Below are 20,624 nucleotides of genomic sequence, written 5' to 3'. Positions count from 1 at the left end.
TAGTCATCATGAGTGAACTGTGTTTCCCACATACACCTCTACAGGTAAGCCAATAAAAGTGATAATGAATTGAGTGCCACCACTTTTGTCAGCTTGGCATTAAGCAAAAGGGCCACTGGATGTCTGGGAAAGAGTTTAGTCGAGACAGGTGGGACACGGATCACACCACAGCGACTGAATCAAAAGAGCAGGCAGAGTCTGAAATGAGAACAGCAGCAGCAGCGTGAGCAAGAGCAAAATCTCCAAGCAGGATCCCACTGTTATGTTATCCCACGGTTATGTAAGCATCATTGAATCTGATCTATGCTCTGTACACAGGAGATCACAGGACTGAGCATGAGCAACGATCAAAGTTTAAGGAAATAATAGACAATTTACAACCTCATCCCTCTTCTCAACAAAATCCAACTGTGCTCCAAGACAGCATCCTTCTAACTAACTCCAGAGAAAATGACTCATGAGAAATATCCTCCTATGAACATTTTCAGCAGCATCAACAACTTCTGCAAGGGCCATTCATGCTTCAGCCTGTGGTTTGAACAAGTCTCTTCCTCTGTCTGATTGCTTAGCTCTCCGACATAAATTTAGTTATTGGACCTATATTTTTCAGTGGATGCTGTTTGAGACCTACAGAGAGAACTGCCAGGTTAGGACGTGGCCACTACAGAAAAAACTAAGGAAAGAATGCTGCAGTGTGTTTTCCTCAGCCCCACAGTTAAATGGGAGCATATCAAATCTGTCCTCCATAATCTACCCTGGATTCCCATGAATATGAAGGACTGAGGCCTTGAACTTGACTCATCTTCAAAGCGCTCAATGGCCTGGACCCAGCATATCCAAAAGATCATTTAAAGATAGGAATGAAGAATGTGGTTAAGAATCCCATTCTTCAGAAACAATGGAACTTTCTACTATACTTCTGCAAGAGACAAAGCTTTCTCAAAGAGCAGTTTGACACTATGGAATGAACTCCCACATGAAATAAGGACCATCACAAATCTTACCCATCTTCTGCTCCAGGTGCACACTTCTTTCACCTTGCCTTCTCTAACAAACACATAGCAACATGTACATTTAAAAAACACCCACAACAACATTAAAAACCCAAAACACTTCATTATACACACAATCCCCCCTCTCCCCCGAGAGGATGAGAGAAGGAACAAACCACACATCATAATGTTAATCACGTCATTTAATGCACTACTGGAATGCACTCAGATACAACGGTGATGAAGGCAGCATAAGAACATATAGAACAGAATAGAAAGCTATATTATAGGCCCTAGGACACGCCACTCACATCCAGGTGTGGTCACTTAATAATGCCTCTGGAGAAATTCTTTTGCATTTAATAATCCACAATCACCAAGTAGTGCAGGAAAAACAATGATCTAATTTAAAGGTTAAAATCCACAGTACCAACAGCTGGAATAACTCCCTTGCCCCCACCCCACTGTGATGGAGCACCCCCTTTTATTCACACCCTAAATGCTATTGTAATAACCTTTGTATAAAGTATACCTTGTAAGGTATCATCTGAAAATTCATAATTTGCTGGTCAATACTGTCCTGATAAAATATGTATGGCAGCATTGCAGGTGAACTTCTAAAATTTCCCTGTATGATGTTAAGAGTGCATGTTCAAAACTCGCTGTAGCATCAAACTGGTCAAGCAGGCCTGTCATGAATAAAGGAGTGTACATATGCCTTAATTTGCATATAAGCAGTAAACAGAATCACCAAGTAAGAAGGGAAACAAAGGAATCTCAAACAGGTGGGAAAACAAAAAAGCAAGGAACATCCTTCCACCCAGACTCTGTCTCCTAGTTCCCAACTGGAAACATTTTTCAAGAGGGGGACTTCTGAAAAGAAGGGGCAAATATCCCAATCTACCCCTCTCTTTCCCCCTTCCCCTAGCATTCTCTAAACCTGATAAGACAAAAGGAAACAGTCATTTGACTTTGGGGGAAGGGTCCTGACCTGAGAGTTTGATCAGTAATCTTGTTGGAAGCATGTGGTGAGAAGTTTTGCTTGAATCTTATATAGTTTGTTAAGTTAGACACCAGTAAGCGTTTTATCTTTATTTTTCTTGTAACCATTTCTGACTTTTGTGCTTCATTACTTGTACTCACTTAAAATCTCTCTTCGTAGTTAATAAACTTGTTTCACTGTTTTATCCAGTGTGTTTAAATTGAAGTGTCTGGGTGATTCTATTTAAGATAATAAACTTGTATATTATTTCCTAATAGGAATAACAAACAATATATTTGAACTGTCCAAGAGAGGGCTGGACAGTACAAGGCATACGTGTCTGGGGAAAATCCGGGACGGGGAGCATGTTGGGCTCACCCTGCAGTATAGGCAAGGCTGGTGAGAGCCAGGGTGTAACTGGCAGGCTGCAGTTACACACAGACACGCAGGGTGTGGCTTGCATGCTCAAAGGCTGTTTGTGAGCAGCCCAAGTGGGAGCTACTTTGACAAAGCATTGTAAGGCACCCTAGATTGCAGGGCAGGGGTGAAACAGCCCCGCACTGGTCTGAATTGTACCCTGGTATGTCACACCCAATTATTAGAACCTATATCCATGCCACCTTTTCAGCAGTAACGTCAGTAACACCCAAAATAATAGACTAAAAAAGTATGTTCCGTGGAACATAATATAGCTCTGTGATAGACCCAGGCGAGTTGGGTACAGCAGAGTAGCAGAAGGCAGATATACTGGCAACTGGATGAACAGTTTTCTGTTCCCTGACTGACCAGAGCAGGGGCTGCTCCAGGCTAATGAGAACACCTGACTCCAATTAACCTGCAAAGAGTCAGGTGAGGCCATTAAGCTAATGTGACCACCTGACTTTAATTAAGGCCCCTCTGATAACATAAAAGGGCTCACTCCAGTCAGGCAGAGAGGAGCCAGGGGAGAGGAAGTGTGGCTAAAGGGCTGGTTAATGAAGAGACCCTCAAGTCATTAGTAAGGGAGCCCTAAGGTAAGGGTGAAGAAGGGAGAAGCAGGAGAGGTGCGGGGAAGTGGCCCAGGGAAATGTAGCAAACACCATTCTAAAAGACATGCATCCATGCTAATGAGGGGTTCTGCTCGATAACAATCCAAAGCAGTGCAAATCAACATGTGTTCATTTTCATCATCTGAGTCAGATGCCACCAGCAGATTTTCTTTTTTGGTCATTCCGGTTCTATAGTTTCCACATCAGAGTGTTGGTCTTTTAAGACTTCTGAAAGCATGCTTCACACCTTTCAGATTTTGGAAGGCATTTCAGATTCTTAAACGTTGGGTCGAGTGCTGTAGCTATCTTTAGAAATCTCACATTGGTACCTTCTTTACGTTTTGTCAAATCTGCAGTGAAAGCGTTTTTAAAATGAACATGTGCTGGGTCATCATCCAAGATTGCTATAACATGAAATATATGGCAGAATGCGGGTAAAACAAAGTCGGAGACATACAATTCTCCCCCATGGAGTTCAGTCACAAATTTAATTAATGCATTATTTTTTTAATAAGCGTCCTCAGCATGGAAGCATGGTCTAATGGTGGCCAAATCATGAAGAGGCATACCAATGTTTAGCATATCCGGCATGTAAAGATGTTGCAATGCCAGCTATAACATGCCTGTTCTCACTTTCTCACTTTGTAAATAATAAGAGGACAACATTAACTCCCGCAAATGTAAACAAACTTATCTTAGTGTTTGACTGAACAGGAGGAAGGCCTGAGCGGACTTATAGGCTCTAAAGTTCTACATTGTTTTGTTTTTCAGTGGAGTTACGTAACAAACAAACAAATCTACATTTGTAAGTTGCATTTTCATGATAAAAAGATTGCATTATGGTATTGGATGATGTGAACTGAAAAATACTATTTATTTTCTTTATCATTTTTACAGTGCAAATATTTGTAATAACAATAAAAAGTGAACACTGTATACTTCATATTCTGTGTTGTAATTGAAATCAAAATATTTGAAAGTGTATAAAAACATCCAAAATATTTAATACATTTAAATTGGTATTCTATTGTTTAACAGTGCAATTAAAACTGCAATTAATCGTGATTAATTTTTTTGAGTTAATCACGTGAGTTAACTGCAGTTAATCGACAGTCCTAGTGTTGACTATGTGTCTTTAGCGGTGATACTTTAAGTACCTTTCCCAGACCTGAAGAAAAGCTCTGTGTGCACCGAAAACTTGTCTCTTTAACCAACAGAAGTTGGTCCAATAAAAGATATTACCTCATCCACCTTGTGTCTCTAATACCCTGGGTCCAACACAGCTACAACAATACTATAAACTTTCATTATTAAATTTTATCAACACCAAGCCTGAAAACAAAATTAACTATTTTGAAATGAAGCTTAGTAAAATTTTCAAAAGTATGCAAGTGACCTAGTAGCACAAGTCACGCTTCAAATAGGACAAGATCTAATGCTGTAAATATGTCCACCATGACAAACGTGATTTAAAAGAAAATAATACTGGTTTAAACTCAATCATTTTGGTTAAAAGGAGTTCTTTTTTTTCCCCCACAATCTAAATTCTTCGATAGCCGTTGTTTTAGAGGAATGGAAAAGAATGAAAATAGCATACATGTTTGCACAATTACTTCTAAGCCACTTTACATAGAAATGAAACGACACCAGGTTTTATAGATACTATCAAGGGAAATAAATTAGAAGAGCTGTCTATACCTGGCTTTCTCAAATTCTTGGGCCAGTCTCATTTGCTTTCCTTCCCTAGACATATCTGGATGGGGCTTGAAACCTGTGTCTTTTCATGCACTGTCCTGACAATAACAAAATGCAAATTACTGCTTGAGATTCTGTTAGATTTCCTGTGTGCTTTTTTCCAGCTCTTACTAAAGACTCTTTCATGCATCCCTCAGGGCTGCAGGAACTGACGAGGTATTCCTCTATAATGACTCCTTCTGTCCAGCCGCAGTTAGGGTTGCCAACTTTGTAATACTTAAAAACTAGACATTACATCAGGAGTGCCTGAACCTCCCCTAGCCCTTCCCCCGAGGCCTCATCCCTGGTTTGCTCCTCTTCTCCCCTCCCGCACTGCTCGCTGCTCTCCCCTTCTTTCCACCCCCATACCAGCCCACCTGGGAAGGGACTCACCCGCAGAGCCCAACGCAGGTAGCTGCAGCTGCCCAATGCAGGTAGCAGGCAGCCCTGCCTGAGTAGGGGCTGGCACGAGTGATAAGCCAGCACCTCCCTACCTCCCCCTCCTGCAGTAACCGGACTTTTAGCATCTGGTAGTAGATCTGACCGGACTTTCCAGTCGAAAACCAGGCATCTAGCCATCCCCGTTGGGGTGGGGGCAGTACTGTGTTGCTAGTGCTAAAGTCAAAAAAACTGTTTCTTCTCCATTCCCTATACTCCCCCTAGTGGTGCCCAGAGTGGAGCGTCTGTGGAAAGAGGAGGTGGAATCATCCAGCTGCCTCAGGGCCTTGCTGGCAGAAAGAAAAAAGGGAACAGCTTGAGGACTGGGAGGATGGAACATGGCGGGGGGGAAGACAAGCTGGGGAGATGGGCGGCTCCCTGGAGTCCTGGTTATCCCTTGAATATGTACCCCTCATGTCAAGGTTCCTTCCCCACTCTGAGCTCTAAGGTACAGATGTGGGGACCTGCAAGAAAGAACCCCTAAGCTTATTCTTTCCAGCTTAGGTTAAAAACTTCCCCAAGGTACAAACTTTGCCTTGTCCTTGAACCATATGCTGCCGCCACCAAGCGTTGAAACAAAGAACAGGGAAAGAGCCCACTTGGGGACATCTTCCCCCAAAATATCCCCCCAAGCCCTACACCCCCTTTCCTGGGGAGGGCTTGATAAGCATCCTTACCAATTTGTACAGGTGAAGCAGACCCAAACCCTAGGATTTTCAGAACAATGAAAAATCAATCAATCAGGTTCTTAAAAAGAATTTTAATTAAAGAAAAGGTAAAAGAATCACCTCTGTAAACTCAGGATGGTAAATTCCTTACAGGGTAATCAGATTCAAAACAGAAAATCCCTCTAGGCAAAACATTAAGTTACAAAAAGACACAAAAACAGGAATATATATTCCATCCAGCACAGCTTATTTTATCAGCCATTAAACAAAAGGAAATCTAATGCATTTCTAGCTAGATTACTTACTAACTTAACAGGAGTTGTGAGGCTGCATTCCTGATCTGTTCCCGGCAAAAGCATCACACAGACAGACGAACCCTTTGTTCCCCCCACTCCAGATTTGAAAGTGTCTTGTCCTCTCATTGGTCATTTTGGGTCAGGTGCCAGCGAGGTAACCTTAGCTTCTTAACCCTTTACAGGTGAAAGGGTTTTGCCTCTGGCCAGGAGGGATTTTATAGCACTGTATGCAGAAAGGTGGTTACCCTTCCTCTAATATTTATGGCACCTCATTATTTCCAATAAGTCCGTTTCCCCTTAAACCTCAGGTCTCTAACTACATTCCCCCTCGAGTCCCTGTTCTCCTGGGATTAGTGGTGACTTGTGGGTCCCTCTATACAGTATCAGTGTGAGTAAAGCTTTCCACTCCTGGGTTGAGTTAGGTGCACAGAAACAAGCTCATCCATATTACTGAAACATGTCAAGGTGAAAGCTATTGCTATTGTAAATGTGCTTTAGTAGTCTGGCGTTACATTAATTGCAGTGATATATGAATACTGATTTACCCGAACTGATGGAAAGGTGGGGCCTGAGCTTATTTGTTTTGATAGAAGTTGGACTTTATTGTAAAATGTTTAAGAGTCACTGGTCTGTACTACAGTTTTTAGGGCTTTGAGTCCTAACAAATCATGGATGAATTTTAAATATGGTAATAAATTTGAATAATTGGAAATTCATCTCACTCATGACAATATTCAACTATTGGTCATATTGCTCATGTGTTTTAGCATGTAAAACCTTTGGGCAAGATGAACTATTTAGAGTAGGAGTGGTAAAGATCCATAATGCAGGTCAAGTGGATAAGTTTAAAAGCATGCTACTGAAAGAATGACCAAACATCTTTTGTATATTTTTAGTTTAATATTTAGTAAATTTTAAGTGACAACATTAATTGGATATAAACTTGTTCTCCAATAACAGTCTACTGCTTACAAATAAGCAGAGATATTCATGTGGAAACATTCAGGCTCATAATGGTTTAAAAAAAAAAATCACATCCTGGCAATAGTGATATCACACCAAACATAAAACTTAAGTTTTTTAAAAGGCCTCCTAATTAATCTGGTTTTGTAATGATTTAAACGAATGAAAACTTGGGTTATAAAAATAGTTATAAATTCCGGGAATTCTCTGAATTCCCTCCTGTTGTGGAAGGAATCCTTACAGTTGTCATTGTAAAAGTTCTAAAAGCCCCATTCTGGTTTCATATTTTATTTATGAGTGTATATACAACAAACCCTACCATGGGTCTTCAGTGGTGTTTTAACCTGGAACCTTCAGGACCAAAGTACACACCTTTGCCACCTGAGCTAAAACAGTAAGTCCATTAACTGGTGGCACTATGAGGTTGTTTTCCTCTATATACGTCAGCCACTAGGTGTGGAGGCAACACATACTTTACAAGCATGCTAACACAAACCTTAATGCAGTGTATACAAATTGTAAAAACTCAACCTCAGATTGCCTCTTTCTATGGAGGAAATCCAAGATGGCAATCCTGAGGTGCTCCGTCCCCCTTCCCTTATGAAACAGCAGGTAAGAAGCAGCAAATTCATAAAAGTAGAATTTTCTGTTCTTTCTTGATTGTTTTTTCACTGAGCGGTTGTGATGGAAAGTAGCTTCAGTTATTTTCTGTATTTTTATGAATAGGTTATTGTAAAGGAGCATAGAAACGGCTGCCAGGCACAGCAGGGGTTAAAGAAAACCTGTGGGTTCAGCTAGCCCTACCCCGTTATACCTGCAGCCAATGCCAGGCCTGGAAGGGGGAGAAAAGAAGGGAGCCCCCCTCAGCCAGGGGCTGACTGGCAAAGAGGAAGGAGCTCTCTCTGTGCCAGCCAGCCAGCCAGCCAGCCAATGCAGCCACTGGAATCAAGTAAGTCTTCCCCTGTCAAGGGGAATCTACCGCCAAGCCCCAACTGTGGGGAAATTGGACTAGCAGGGCCACACCTCAAACAAAAGGACTTACAATAGGGAGCAGCTCAAACAGGTCTTAAACCCCAGCCCCCCGCACACACACACACACAGCTGGGAGCAAGATCCATCTCCCCTGTCTAGGGGTGTGAGTGGCTCAGGACTCTGAGCCAGGACCTGAGGGAAAGGAGGGCAGGTCCCTCCCCGCCCCAACCAATGATCTAGGCGCTAGGCTGCCCGACTACTGAAGGCCCTATCACAGTTATATAAAAAAATATTTTATTTGGTCAATATGCACACATGAAATCCTAGGGATGAAATCCTGATCCCTTTGAGGTCAATAGGAGCTTTGGCACTAACATTAGCGAGGCCAGAATTTCACCATAGAACTCCAAAAACAATTTAGAAAAATACTTTCATTAATTTTTCACTTCTTTTAACTGGAGGGAAATGGTCACACTTTCAGCAAACTGAATGAGTGAGTAAGATTCCAACAAGGGGTATTAATAATAATAAAAAATATATGGAAATGTACAATGGGAGCCTGAAATGCCACTCATGGGAAAGGCCTCATGAGGTTTGTAAAGATACTCCACACACACAAAAAATGTATTTTGTTGCTTTACTTTCTACAACTCCATTCTTTGAGCTTATGTTAGGCCCTCTACTACATCAGGGAATCCTGTTGCAGTGTACTTTCTCCCCAGGCCTCCAGCTCTGGGAAAGTGGGATTTATCTTGACTAGTCCTCTACTGCAGCAAACACCTAATTCTGCTCCTTTCTAGCACCCTCTTCTGCCAATGGGAGCATGGATACAGAGAAACAATATCAATCTCCTTCCCCAAGGCAGAGCAGTGACGAGCAGAAAAGGACTCAGGAAAAAAAAATTTCTCTATACAGAAGTATATTGTTACAGAATTATCTCTATAGAACTGCATGATTTTCAACCAGCCATCGTATTCCTCCCAACACTACTGCTGTGTAAAGACACAACACTGTAAATCAGAATCACTGCTCTGTGCTCATGATTCCTTCTCATTGGCCGTTGTACCTACTTTCAATGCAGAATTGAAGGCTGCCGGTAGTTCTTTAATACTTTTTTACAAGACTGTCATCTCCTGTTGCTAGATGTATACCAAAGTTAAATCAAGGCCTTTATGAAAAGTAAGCATTTAGGAAAAACCAAGAGGTTTAGATTCAAAGGAGGAGACCCTGATCCTGTGACAATATTCAGTTATAATAACTTGATTTCATTTATAGTGAATGAATGATATATATCAAATGCTTTGGAGACTACTTCTGCTATCATGTTCACGTGAGTGGTCTCCACCAAGATTGACTGAGAATAAGAGCAACATGTGTACATGTATTGAATTTTGTCATGTGTAGGAATGAATATTGCTGCAATAGAATGACAGTTACTTGCAGTACCATTAGTGTGAATTTCACCCAAGGCATGGGGGACTAGCAGAAAGTCCTCCACACCACTTATGCTCCATATAAAGAAAGAGGAAGGATACACAACAGCCTGCACAACTGGTGAGAGGAGCTGCTGCTGCTATAGCACACAATAAGTCTCTACAGGAGCCTCACTCATTGATCCCAGGTAAAAGAGGATTTAACCTTCCAACCTATTCTGCACTCCACTTGCATTCTTTCTCCTCTTTCTCCTCCTGCAGGTGCATAGTGCGTCCACCAGTTTCCACCATTTATTTTGGTCTTGTGCTGGTCTGTTCAGGCTTCTGAGTGTCATGTTGATAGATCTGGTTTCTGTCTCTATTATTCTGCATAATGTTTCTCTAGGTCACCCTCTTTCTCTCTTTCCAGGTAGTGTCCATCTTACCAATTGCCACGGAAGTCATACTGGTGGAATCCTTAAAGTTTATCCTAAATATGTCCATTGTCATATTTTTTTATATCATGTTTGATATTTTACATTGGTTTGCTCTAGAATTTCCAGTGTAGCAAGAAACTTTCTGATGGATGAACTCTGAAGATCATCTGCAGGCATTTACTTTAGAATGAATAAATATTCTTATCAATTTCTGTGATAATTTCCATGTCTCTCTTCCATAAAGGAAAACAAACCAGATCCTCATATTAAAAATTCATATTTTTGAGTCTGTCAATCATACTACTTTTATAAACCTGAAAAGATCTGGAAAAGTAGTTTATGCTGGAGGATAAGCAACAAATATCAAAAGCAGCAGTGTCACCTATCTAGAGAGTAAGACGTGCAGCGATGATAAAATGATTTACTACTTCTAGTGTTTCTTCATTTCTTCTAATGGTTACTTTTGGAACATTGATACCATATATTGTCTTCCCCTTGTGGATGAACAAGCCAACTTGTATCGCTGTTATCTGCCAAAAGCTAGATCTTTTCTTCAATTAAGCAACATGTTGAACTAAACAGGACATCATCATCCTCAAAATGGAGGTCAACCAATTATGCATTATCGTTTGCCCCAAAAATTCCTCATTTGCCTCCTTATTTGTTATTTTCCTCATGACATACTCAGTCACCAGTACAAACAGTAGTGAGGACATAGTACACCCTTGCCTTCCTCCAACTGTCACTGCAAACCACTGGCTGATGTCACCATCTCTGGCTGCACATCCGGTATTATCATATGATATTTGATAATTCTAATTATTTTTGCTGGTATTCCACAGTATTGCATGATTTTCCAAAGACTGTCTTTGTGTATAATGTCAAAAGCCATCTGCACTCAACCCTTTTATACAACAATATGGTCCGCACATCATCTCAGTGGTCCACTTGCAAAGAACCTGATCACTCGGGCATTATTTGGGTAGAGGGTATTTCATCCTTAATGAACAGCTGAAATTTTCTCTTAAATATTTTCTTATTTTACAAGAAGGTATGAGACATACAGAGTACACATTAATAGAGGGAATTCAGACAGTTGCTACATTTCTGACTGTCTTAAAGAATGCGCCCATTGTATGCACTAGTCACCCAGATGATAACAGTATAGTGTTTTGATTTTGTTTTAAAAAAAAAAAAATTGCACGCTATTCTTTCAGAAATATGCAGATTTCTAACTCTGATGGTTTGGGATTTTAACTTTTATTAGTGATTTAGAGTCAGTTATCCAGTTAATGAGACACCGTGGCTGACAAAGTATCAGAGTTGTATAATAATAGGGATACTAGAATTTCTACCCATTCTTTTCTATCCCATAAAATACCCAGAATTCAGCTCCATGTAAACACACAAGTCCACTCACAGATCTAATTTCAGTACCAGAGCCTTGGATTATGAACTCTTTGGGGCAAGGGCCACGCTTTTTTATGTGTTTGTACATAACCTAGCACAACAACCCTCCAATCCCTATTAGGGCCTGCCATAATATAAATATTAAATAGTGATTTTAAAATATGTAAACATTGGTTAGGTGATTAATCTTTGCTTTTGTCCCCCCACTTTTTTCTGGTTAGCTCAGTTATTTATTCTCTTTTCTTTGTTTGGTTAAAAACAAAAACAAAAAAGCAACCCCAAATCTTAACAGGGAAGACCAGAGATGTATGCAACCTAGGGTCCGTTTCTGCTCCTACTGCAGTCAATTGCAAGACTCCTGGTGTCTTCAGTGGGGCAGGATCGAGCCCCTACTGAATAAAATAACTGCACTGCTTACAAAATACATCAGAAGGATTAAAACAACATGTATGACACCAAAATATTACTATTAACTATCACATCAAGCTCTCATATCAGCCAAGTCCTCCAGTCCTTACTCAAGCAAAACTCCTACTGACTCCTGTACAAAAAATAAAGTGATCTTAAAATAGTAAACTTTTCCTGACAGCAACCTTTGAGTCTCCCTTTTTGTATATCACACTTTCATCTGGATTAAACAATTTCAATGGGAATTTTGCTGTAGTAAAAAAAATTCAGACTTTGGTTCCAAACGAATAAGCTACAGTTAGTAGTCATCTCCCTTAGTTGTACCATAAATTTGTCTATCTTTTCCCTCATCTAACTATTGATTTTCTGTTTTTCCCATTTTTTTTTCTCCTATGAGACATATGAATGAACCATGAGCATTTTATCCACAAATTCTGGTTCCTGTGGTATGCAATAGGTATTTTCTGTCATATTACCATGTAAATCCAAGGAAATGGAAACATACCTAAGTGAATTAGGGCTTGATTCTGCAAGGGGCTGGGAACTCTGGCCATGATCCAAAGCACATAAACAAGCAAGTAGGTGCATTAAAATCAATGGGACTACAAACATATGTAAATTAATAAACCCACCACAGTCAGCAGCAGGGATTGAACCTGAGACTACTTGTGTAATTACAGGTCAGTACACGGTTAAATGCTTTGCTGGATCAAGCTGGATTGCTCAGTACCTTGCAGGACTGAACCCTGACTGTTTTAATCTGATTATGGAGCTTTCAGTGAAAGTAAAATAACCCTTAGATTCTGACAAATTTATAATGGGTAAAATCATCAGTTGTAGCTCACTTCTTCTATTCAAGTAAAGCAATCTTACTATACTAAACTCAGTGAGTCAGTATCCCTTTAGCAATATTGCACTTTCACGCTGACTCTAACAAATGAGCAACAAGTAAAATATGTTTCTATGCCAACAACCTACAAATTACATATGACTTTATTCTCCAAATTACTAATCTATCTAAGGCATCTTATCTGCCCGTATGGAGTGCTGTTTTCTGCTAAAGTCAAAAGACTAATTGTCCCATAATTATATTCAAAGTATTTTGCTACAAGTAAATGCTACTGGCAACGTATACACTAAAATGTTCCAAACTTAGAACAACATCGCAGTTTTTCCAAATTATTCAACTACAGTTTCTATACAATGAAAACATAATTTGCTGCTTTTAAAGTTTCTACATTTTGCGTAGAGTATTTTAGAAACAAAGAAAGGGGAAATTTGATGGGGCTTTTTTCCTTTCTAGTTATTGATATGGCTCCCATCACTTTATGAGAATGCCTTTTATTTACAGCAAAATAAGAAAACAATCACTTCTGTGTCAATCTAGAACCAAGGTAAATCACAAAAGAGGAAACCTATTATAACAGAATTTTATTGAACCATATAATCCTCATCCTTTAAAAGCATAGTAATAAAATGCAAATCTCTCTCATTTTGCAACTAGTTGTTTTGCAACTGGTGTTACACCAAAAGGACAAATTAAGGGAATTATCTCCTCTTCAAACAGTAAAGACACTTATTTTGTATATTTAACTATTGAATAAAATATACTTTGCCAAGAACTTAAATGAATATACAATAATTCTGTATCAACATATTGCATGATAATGAATGAAAAAATTAACCTCTTCAATCCTAAAATATTGGCTAGATAAGTGTTTTCAATTCTGCAGAGCAACATATGGATTGACTTCTATGTAACTATTGTTACTTATATTTCTTCCTAGGCACAATAATTATCAACTAACCCTCAAAACTGTACCTACAGTCTCCTTTAGGAACATACAGTTATTAATAAGCTTCTGTTCACTGTAGTCAGTTATGTATCGATGTAAGGAAACAATACAGTCCCCTTGGTAGTTTCCATCTGTCTCTCACCAATAATCAGTACACCACCATTTCTGTCAAAGCAAACATAAAGCTAAACAAAAATCGAAGTTCTCTACAAATAAGCACGAACAGGCAAACTAGCCTTGGGGAAAGCACAACCCTTTTGATTCCACTCCTCACTAGCGACTCCTGCCACTGAGTCGATCGCAGCTTGTGAAGTATTTCAGAATTGTGAGACCACAACAAAAGAGGGTGTAGCAGCTGCAAGGAGACCGGCAGCCTCCACCATGCCAAAAATCCTATTTAGGAGGCAGAGAGTTTATGGAGGGTGAGAATTGTATTTCGGTCTTCCCACCATGCCCCCCTCTCCTGCCCCAGGTTAGCGCAGTGAGTTGAAGGAAGGGGTGTCTCTCTTTCCTTCTTCCTAGCTTTGTAGAGTTTCACGGATGGGCAGAACAGGCGCTGCGTTGCTCTCCCTACCCCGTGTCTTCCCCGCCTGGAGAGCTCAGATCTGTGCCTCTCTTCCGAAGTCACGCCTGACTGACTTGGGAGGGTGCGGTGTGTACATGGCTCTCTGGACAGGGAGGGCGGGGGAGGAGAAGGTTGGTTAAGACCCCACCCGACCCCACCACCCCCCGTACCTGCAGTGACTGTGCGAGGTCTCAGCCGCTCCGGCTGCTTCTCTGCTCCCAAGCGAACTCCGGGGCTGCTCGGCGCCTACGCGGGAGCATCAGCCCTCTTCAGAGAGGCGGGGGCGAGTCAGTGGGTGGCTGGGCAGCCGATTGCCTGGCCCTTTCCCAGCATCATCCTGAGAGCGACCCGGGCCGAGAGAGCCATGCTGGGGGGCGCGTGTGGCAGAGAGGCCGGGGGCGGCTGCAGGACACTTATTCCTGGCCCAGGGAGGCGGCTCGCCGTCCGGGAGCTGCGCGGCCAGCCAGAGGTTGCTGCCTCCTGCTCAGCCCTGGGCACCGAGGAGACGCCATGGCCCCGGGCTCCCGGACTGCAGCGCGAGCGGGGGCGCCGCGGCTGCTGCTCCTGCAGCCGGGACTCATCCGTCAGCTGGAGAGGGGGAGAGACAAGCGGGAAAGTTTTCAGCTGCCGGCTGCAGAGCGTGCGGCGCCGCCCCACCCCCGCGGGAGCTCCCGCAAACGGGGCCCACCGGCCAGCCACCCACACAGCCGCGCCTGGCGCACGGCCCGCGCCCAGCCCCTCACGCCCGCCGCTTCCAGCCCGGGGGCGCGGCCCAGCCTGCCTGCCCGCCGCTAACTTTCACCTCTCGCCTCCCAGCCTGCAACCCGCCTCCGCAGAAACCAGCCCCCAACTGCGCCCCGTGCGCCACGGAGAGCCGGGGGGGCAGCGGGGCGGGACAGGGACCCCAGCGCCCTTGGGGACAGGAACAAAGCTCCTAGCTGGGAGCAGGGACCCCGCAGCCCCTAGCCCGGGATAAAGGCGAGGCCAACGCTGGGAGAGGGCGGGGACTGCACAGGACCCCTGGGCAGGGACAGGATCCCTTAGGCGGGTGGGGCTCAGGGACAGAGAGCCCCCGGGAGGGAGAGACGGGGTCCCGGCCCCAGCCCCTTTCTTACCTCCCTGCTGCAAGAGGAAAGGCGAGTCAGTAAGTTTTTTCCGTTCCCCGAAGAGCCCGGGAATCCCCGCGGCTCCCCCGCACGGTGCCTCCCCTCCTCCTCTCCCGGCTGCTTTACGAGATCCTCGGGAGCAGCGAGCGGTGTGCAGCGCGCTCGGCCCCTCGTGCCCCCTCTCCTTCCCCCGGCGGGGCGCTGCGCCCTGGGGCCGGTCTGCCAGACTGCCGAGATCCCGGCGGCTCCGAGTCCCAGCTAGCCGGGCGGGGGAGGAGGAGGAGGAGTCGCAAGGAGAGACACTGATCCGGCAGGAAAGAGAGGAGGAGGGCGCAAGTGTAGGGGGCTTGTGCTGGAGGGGAGCTCTGTGCGTATGTGTCACTTGCATTCACACATTGCAGCTACGTGCTGAAGTGGGAATGCCCGTGTCTTTGGGAACAGGCAGGAGCGGTGCAGGGGAGACCATCTGCGGAATTTCCCGAGGAAGAGAAAGGTGGTCCCACCCGGCCAGCTGCTGGGGAGCCGGGCGGGATTCGCTCTTGCACCCTGACTCCCAGTTGCATGTCTGTACGTGCAGGACACTGGCTCTCAAAACTAGTGGCAAATAACCTCCCGGGAAGAGATAAAACAATAACGAAAAGGAAAAGGAAGGAGCATGAAAGGATTCACTTTAATTTTTATATCTAACCGCAGTTTTATGACTCCGCTTTTTGGGTTGTTGGCTGTCCGTCCCCCATCCCCCGTGTCCAGTCAGAGGCTTCACAACTCAGCCTAACTCCAGTGTGGGATCTCAGCAGGTCTACCCTCTGGTTTCTTTCAGGGTTAGGAGGGCTTGTGAGAAGTGGAGTTTTAACCCTCACAACTTTAATCAGATTTCAGTTTTTGTGGGAGAGAGACTATCAACTTAAATAGTCATATTTCTGTCTGAACGTTTTTTTAATCTGCTATTGCCACAAGCAACACTGTGACTGTGAATGCAAGATGACAGAACAAATTGCTTGAGCATTTGATAGCACTTCGGTGTATGGCAGTTTAGCTAATGGGTTTCCCCTGTTATTTGGGTGAGTCACTTAAGAACAAAGGTGAGAAAAAAATTTAAAAGGGGAAAATGTAACTGCTAAACCACAAAAAGTGACAGACAGGCTAGCCGCATAGGTGCCAGGGCAGAAGCTGCAGGCTTGGAGATGACCCTCCCTTGATACCCTACTCCCCCTCAGAAGTGGGTATCTTCCATAATGATCACATCCTGTGGAAAGTGTGAGGACAGGAATGATTATCAGGCCCACCCTACAGTGCTGGATCTCCCCAAGTGCTCAAGAGCCATGTGCGCAGTGTACAGCAGGGTCCAGGAACAGTGATTTGCCCTGCCCCTGTGGCTACTCACCATTTTGGGGGTCTTGTGGCTCATGTGTGCTTGCCTGGGGTCAGCTAGTTCGTGACAGGTGTGGGAGTACTGGCTGTGTTTTAAAGCACTGAAACAGTGTTGTCTGTGTTGCAAACAATACTGTTTCTGTAAAGTGTTGCATTTAAACTTCACAGAGATGACCTTGGGGAATGCAGCCTCCCTCTTTGTTATCAGCGGCAGAACGGCTGCAGAGAATTAGAAAGCATCCAAGAAGAACTAAGGGGGACTTTATACGTGAGGTTATGATGCACTCCGCCGCTGAGAAAAAATAATTGAAGGAGTGGCAGGACAGTATGAAGAAGGACCGAAAGTAGAATGCAGCACACCAGAAAGAAGCCACAGAACAGCTCTTAACAGTTATGAAGCGCCAAGCGGACATGCTCCAGGCAATACTAGCTCTTCAAACCAAGCAGCTCTACGCCCGCCCTCCTCTGCAGCCTCTGTCGCAAAACTCTTTCCCATGCGCCCCCCTCTCACTGCCAACACGCTGTTATCAGCCTCCTGGCTCCATTCTCTACCCGCATCATTCCACTCCTCCCTCCTCACTGTCCAGCACTGTGGACTCCCACTACCCACTGCACTCAAGACCCATCCCTCTGCAGTTTGGCCCTGCTGAAGTCCAGCACCCACTGCATCGTACTCCAAAGGAGAAGGTTGGATATGATCCCTGGACATACACAGATCTGTAGCCAGCCTGGGACCCCTCCTCTTGATACCTTCACTTCCCCCATCACACTCTCTAAAGATGATTTTTTTCATTTGACTCTCTCCTCTGGTTGTTGTCTTTCAATAGAAGAATTGTGATTGTTTGAAAGCAATCTTTATTCTATTAAGTGAAAGCAAAAAGAGCACTACAAAGCAACAGCCAATTATGTTAAGGTCCCTTCTTGCATCATGTGCACCAATCACCTCCTAGCATTACACGCACTGCAATCCCGTGCATAGCTACAAATATTAGTGGCTTTCAGCTTCAGATTACTGCCTCAAAGCATCCCTGATCCTTATGTCCCCGAGCTGTGCCCCTCTAATAGCCCTGGTCTCTGGCTGTTCAAATTCAGCCTCCAGGCACTAAGCCTCTGTGGTCCAGCCCTGAGTGAAGCTTTCACCCTTCCTTTCACAAATACTATGTAGTGTATAGCATGTGGCTATAAGCATAGGAATACTGTCATTGGCCATGTCCAGTTTCCCATAAAGGCATCGCCAGTGGGCTTTTAAACAGCCAAATGCACACTGCACAGTCATTCTGCACTTGCTCAGCCTGTTGTTGAACCGCTCCTTGGTGCTGTCAAGTTGCTCCATGTATGACTTCATGAACCACAGCATTAAGGGATAGGCAGGGTCAACCAGGAACACAATGGGAATTTCGACTTTCCCTGCGGTGATCTTCTGGTTAGGGAAGAAAGTCCCTGCTTGCAGCTTCTTGAACAGGCCAGTGTTCCAAAAGATGTGTGTGTATCATGCGCTTTTCCGGACCAGCTTGCGTTAATGTCTATGAAACATCCACGGTGATCCGCAAGCACCTGGAGAACCATTGAGAAATATCCCTTGTGATTAATGTACTCGATGGCTAGGTGGTCTGGTGTCAGAATTGGAATGTGCATGCCATTGATCGCCCCTCCACAGTTAGGGAAGCCCATTTGTGCAAAGCCATCCACAATGTCACACATGTTGCCCAGAGTCATGGTCTTTCAGAGCAGGATGCAATTAATGGCCCTGCACACTTCCATCAACACAACTCCAACGGTCGACTTTCCCACTCCAAACTGGTTAACGACCGATTGCACTGTGGAAGCTGGCTACTCTAGACAGCTACCAATCACCATGCACTTCTCCAGCAACAGTGCGGCTCTCATTCTTGTGTCCTTGTGCCGTAGGCCTGGGGCAAGCTCATCACAGAGTCCCATGAATGTGGCTTTCCTCATCCAAAAGTTCTACAGGCACGGCTCATCACCCCAGATGTGCATCACAATGTGATCCCACCACTCAGTGCTAGTCCCAAGCCCAAAAGCAGTGTTCCACTGTGGTCAGCACCTCTGTGAATGCCACAAGCAATCTCGTGTCATAGCTACTATGTGTGGCAAGATAAATGTCACACTCCTCTTGACTTTGTAATTTAAGGAATAGCTCCACTGCCACTCGTGATGTGTTGGTCAGTGCGAGCAGCATACTGGTCAACAGCTGGGGATCCATTCCTGCAGCCAGAAAGAAGCAGGGCAGGGCACGCAGTACACAAACCATTGAAAGATGGCGCCAAATGTGGATGGAAGCACAGGGATTGCTGGGATGCAAAGCAATGCATCACGGGACATTGGGACAGGACCCAGGTTGCCCCACAACCTCTTCCGCCTTCCCACAAGCCTTAGCAACAAGAGAGAAAGAGGTGCTCGGTGGGATAGCTGCCCAGAGTGCACCGCTCCAAATAACGCCGCAAGTGTGAACACGCTATTGCGCAGGCAGCGGTCAGTGTGAACACACAACAGCGGTTTTCCTTCGGTGCTCTCTGAGCAGCACTGCCAGTGCTGTAACTTTGCAAGTGTAGATGTGTCCTAAGTGACTAAGTCATTTTTGAAAATAGGACAGAAGCTCCTACGTCACATAGATACCTTTGAAAATGTTACCCATGTCTTTCTATATGGTTGTACCATGCAGAGCACATTGTCAACACCTAATACATAATTTATAATGGTCATATTCCCACCCAAGAGCTGCTCTGGCCTCTCCAGCAGGAATATCCTCAGATCCCACCCTATTCTGGCAACAAGACCCTTCCATCTCCTGACCTAAACTACTTACCGACAAGGTAGTCGTTGGCATAGCAAGATTAACCCTCATCAGGAGTTACAAACATTGCAAGACCTCCAGGAGGCAAATTGCCCAAAGCAGGAATGTTCAGGACTTATTGGAACATCCTTGGAGTTTAGGGAAAAGCAGGTTGAGCACAGTCACTCTGTCACCCTTGAAGAGAATGTAATGGCTTCACCCTTCTACATCTACCCACCTCTCTGAATCAGAAGCATGGAAGGGACAGGGCCATTCGCTCCATCCTTTCCCCTCCATTTTGGAAAGGCTAGCAATGGTAGCTTCGCTGGCTCCGTTACTCCTGGAGGAAGTCTGTGCACGACATTTTAAAATTCTGCATATTTTATTTGTCAAAACAATATAATCACACCAGTTTCAATTAATTTGGTAATTTATTTCAATACCTGTCAGCAAGTATGTCTGTAACAATACAGACAACAAAAAAGATTCAGGAAATGTTTTTGATAAATAGATTATTTACTACCCATATTAATACAGAACTTTGAGTAATAATTAATTTAAATTGCAATACAGAAACATATTTCCTGTATCCCTCAGAAGCAGTGCAAATGCTTGGGAGAGTCAAGGGTAACAGAGGAGCTGAGGGAGAGGAAATAATTGTTGGGAAGGAGGGTTAGAGGGTTATTGTGTGTGGGTGGGAGAAGTATGGAACAGTGGGGTTATTTTGTTTGTTTCGGGAGGGATTGTTAGAGAGCCTCCCCCATGCAGGCCCTGCCTAACCCCTAGGCTCTCTCATTCAGTCAGGCACATCTACCCTGGTCCCCACATGTGCCTGCACCACCACTCCCATTCAGCCCCCTGCCCCAGTCTGTCCTCCACCCACTAACCCTTCTGAACCCCAGTGACCCCCCATGTGCCCCATTCCGTTAGTCTCCCCATATCCTGTGCTTCCTGACCTGGCTCCATGGGCAGGGCGCTGTGAGCAATGCAGTCTCTTCTCTTCCCTAGCCACAGCTTGGGCTGCTCTCTGTTCTGGTGCCACCACAGCAGCCCTCTGGTGGATGAAAGGCTTAACTGCAGCACCTCTCCAGCAGAATGTATTTTCTGCAGAGAAAAAATAATTCTCTTGTGGGACATGAATTCTGTGCAATTTTTCACTCAGTGAACTGCAAGGAATACCTTCTGTCCAGCTTTTACACAGAGGTGGAGTGGACTCCATGCATCCTCTTCTCTGACACAGGGCCAGTGAATT

At 44.2% G+C, this 20,624-nt stretch overlaps 1 protein-coding gene across 2 annotated transcripts in view; it reads right to left on the bottom strand.

Annotated features, from left to right (window-relative positions):
- Positions 1-15,480, bottom strand: part of TMEM200A (transmembrane protein 200A) — a 71,797-nt gene extending 56,317 nt beyond the window's left edge. For both annotated transcript variants that reach the window (XM_027823210.3, XM_007060781.4), the window contains exons 1-2: positions 15,217-15,480; positions 14,272-14,689 (exon numbers count right to left, since the gene is read on the bottom strand). The gene's annotated coding sequence lies outside the window, so the exon portion shown is untranslated. The remainder of the gene's footprint in view (positions 1-14,271; positions 14,690-15,216) is intronic.
- Positions 15,481-20,624: the final 5,144 nt, after the last annotated feature.

This window comes from Chelonia mydas, chromosome 3, assembly GCF_015237465.2.
Source record: "Chelonia mydas isolate rCheMyd1 chromosome 3, rCheMyd1.pri.v2, whole genome shotgun sequence".
NCBI lineage: Eukaryota > Metazoa > Chordata > Testudines > Cheloniidae > Chelonia > Chelonia mydas.
This window is presented reverse-complemented; position numbering and strand designations above follow the sequence as displayed.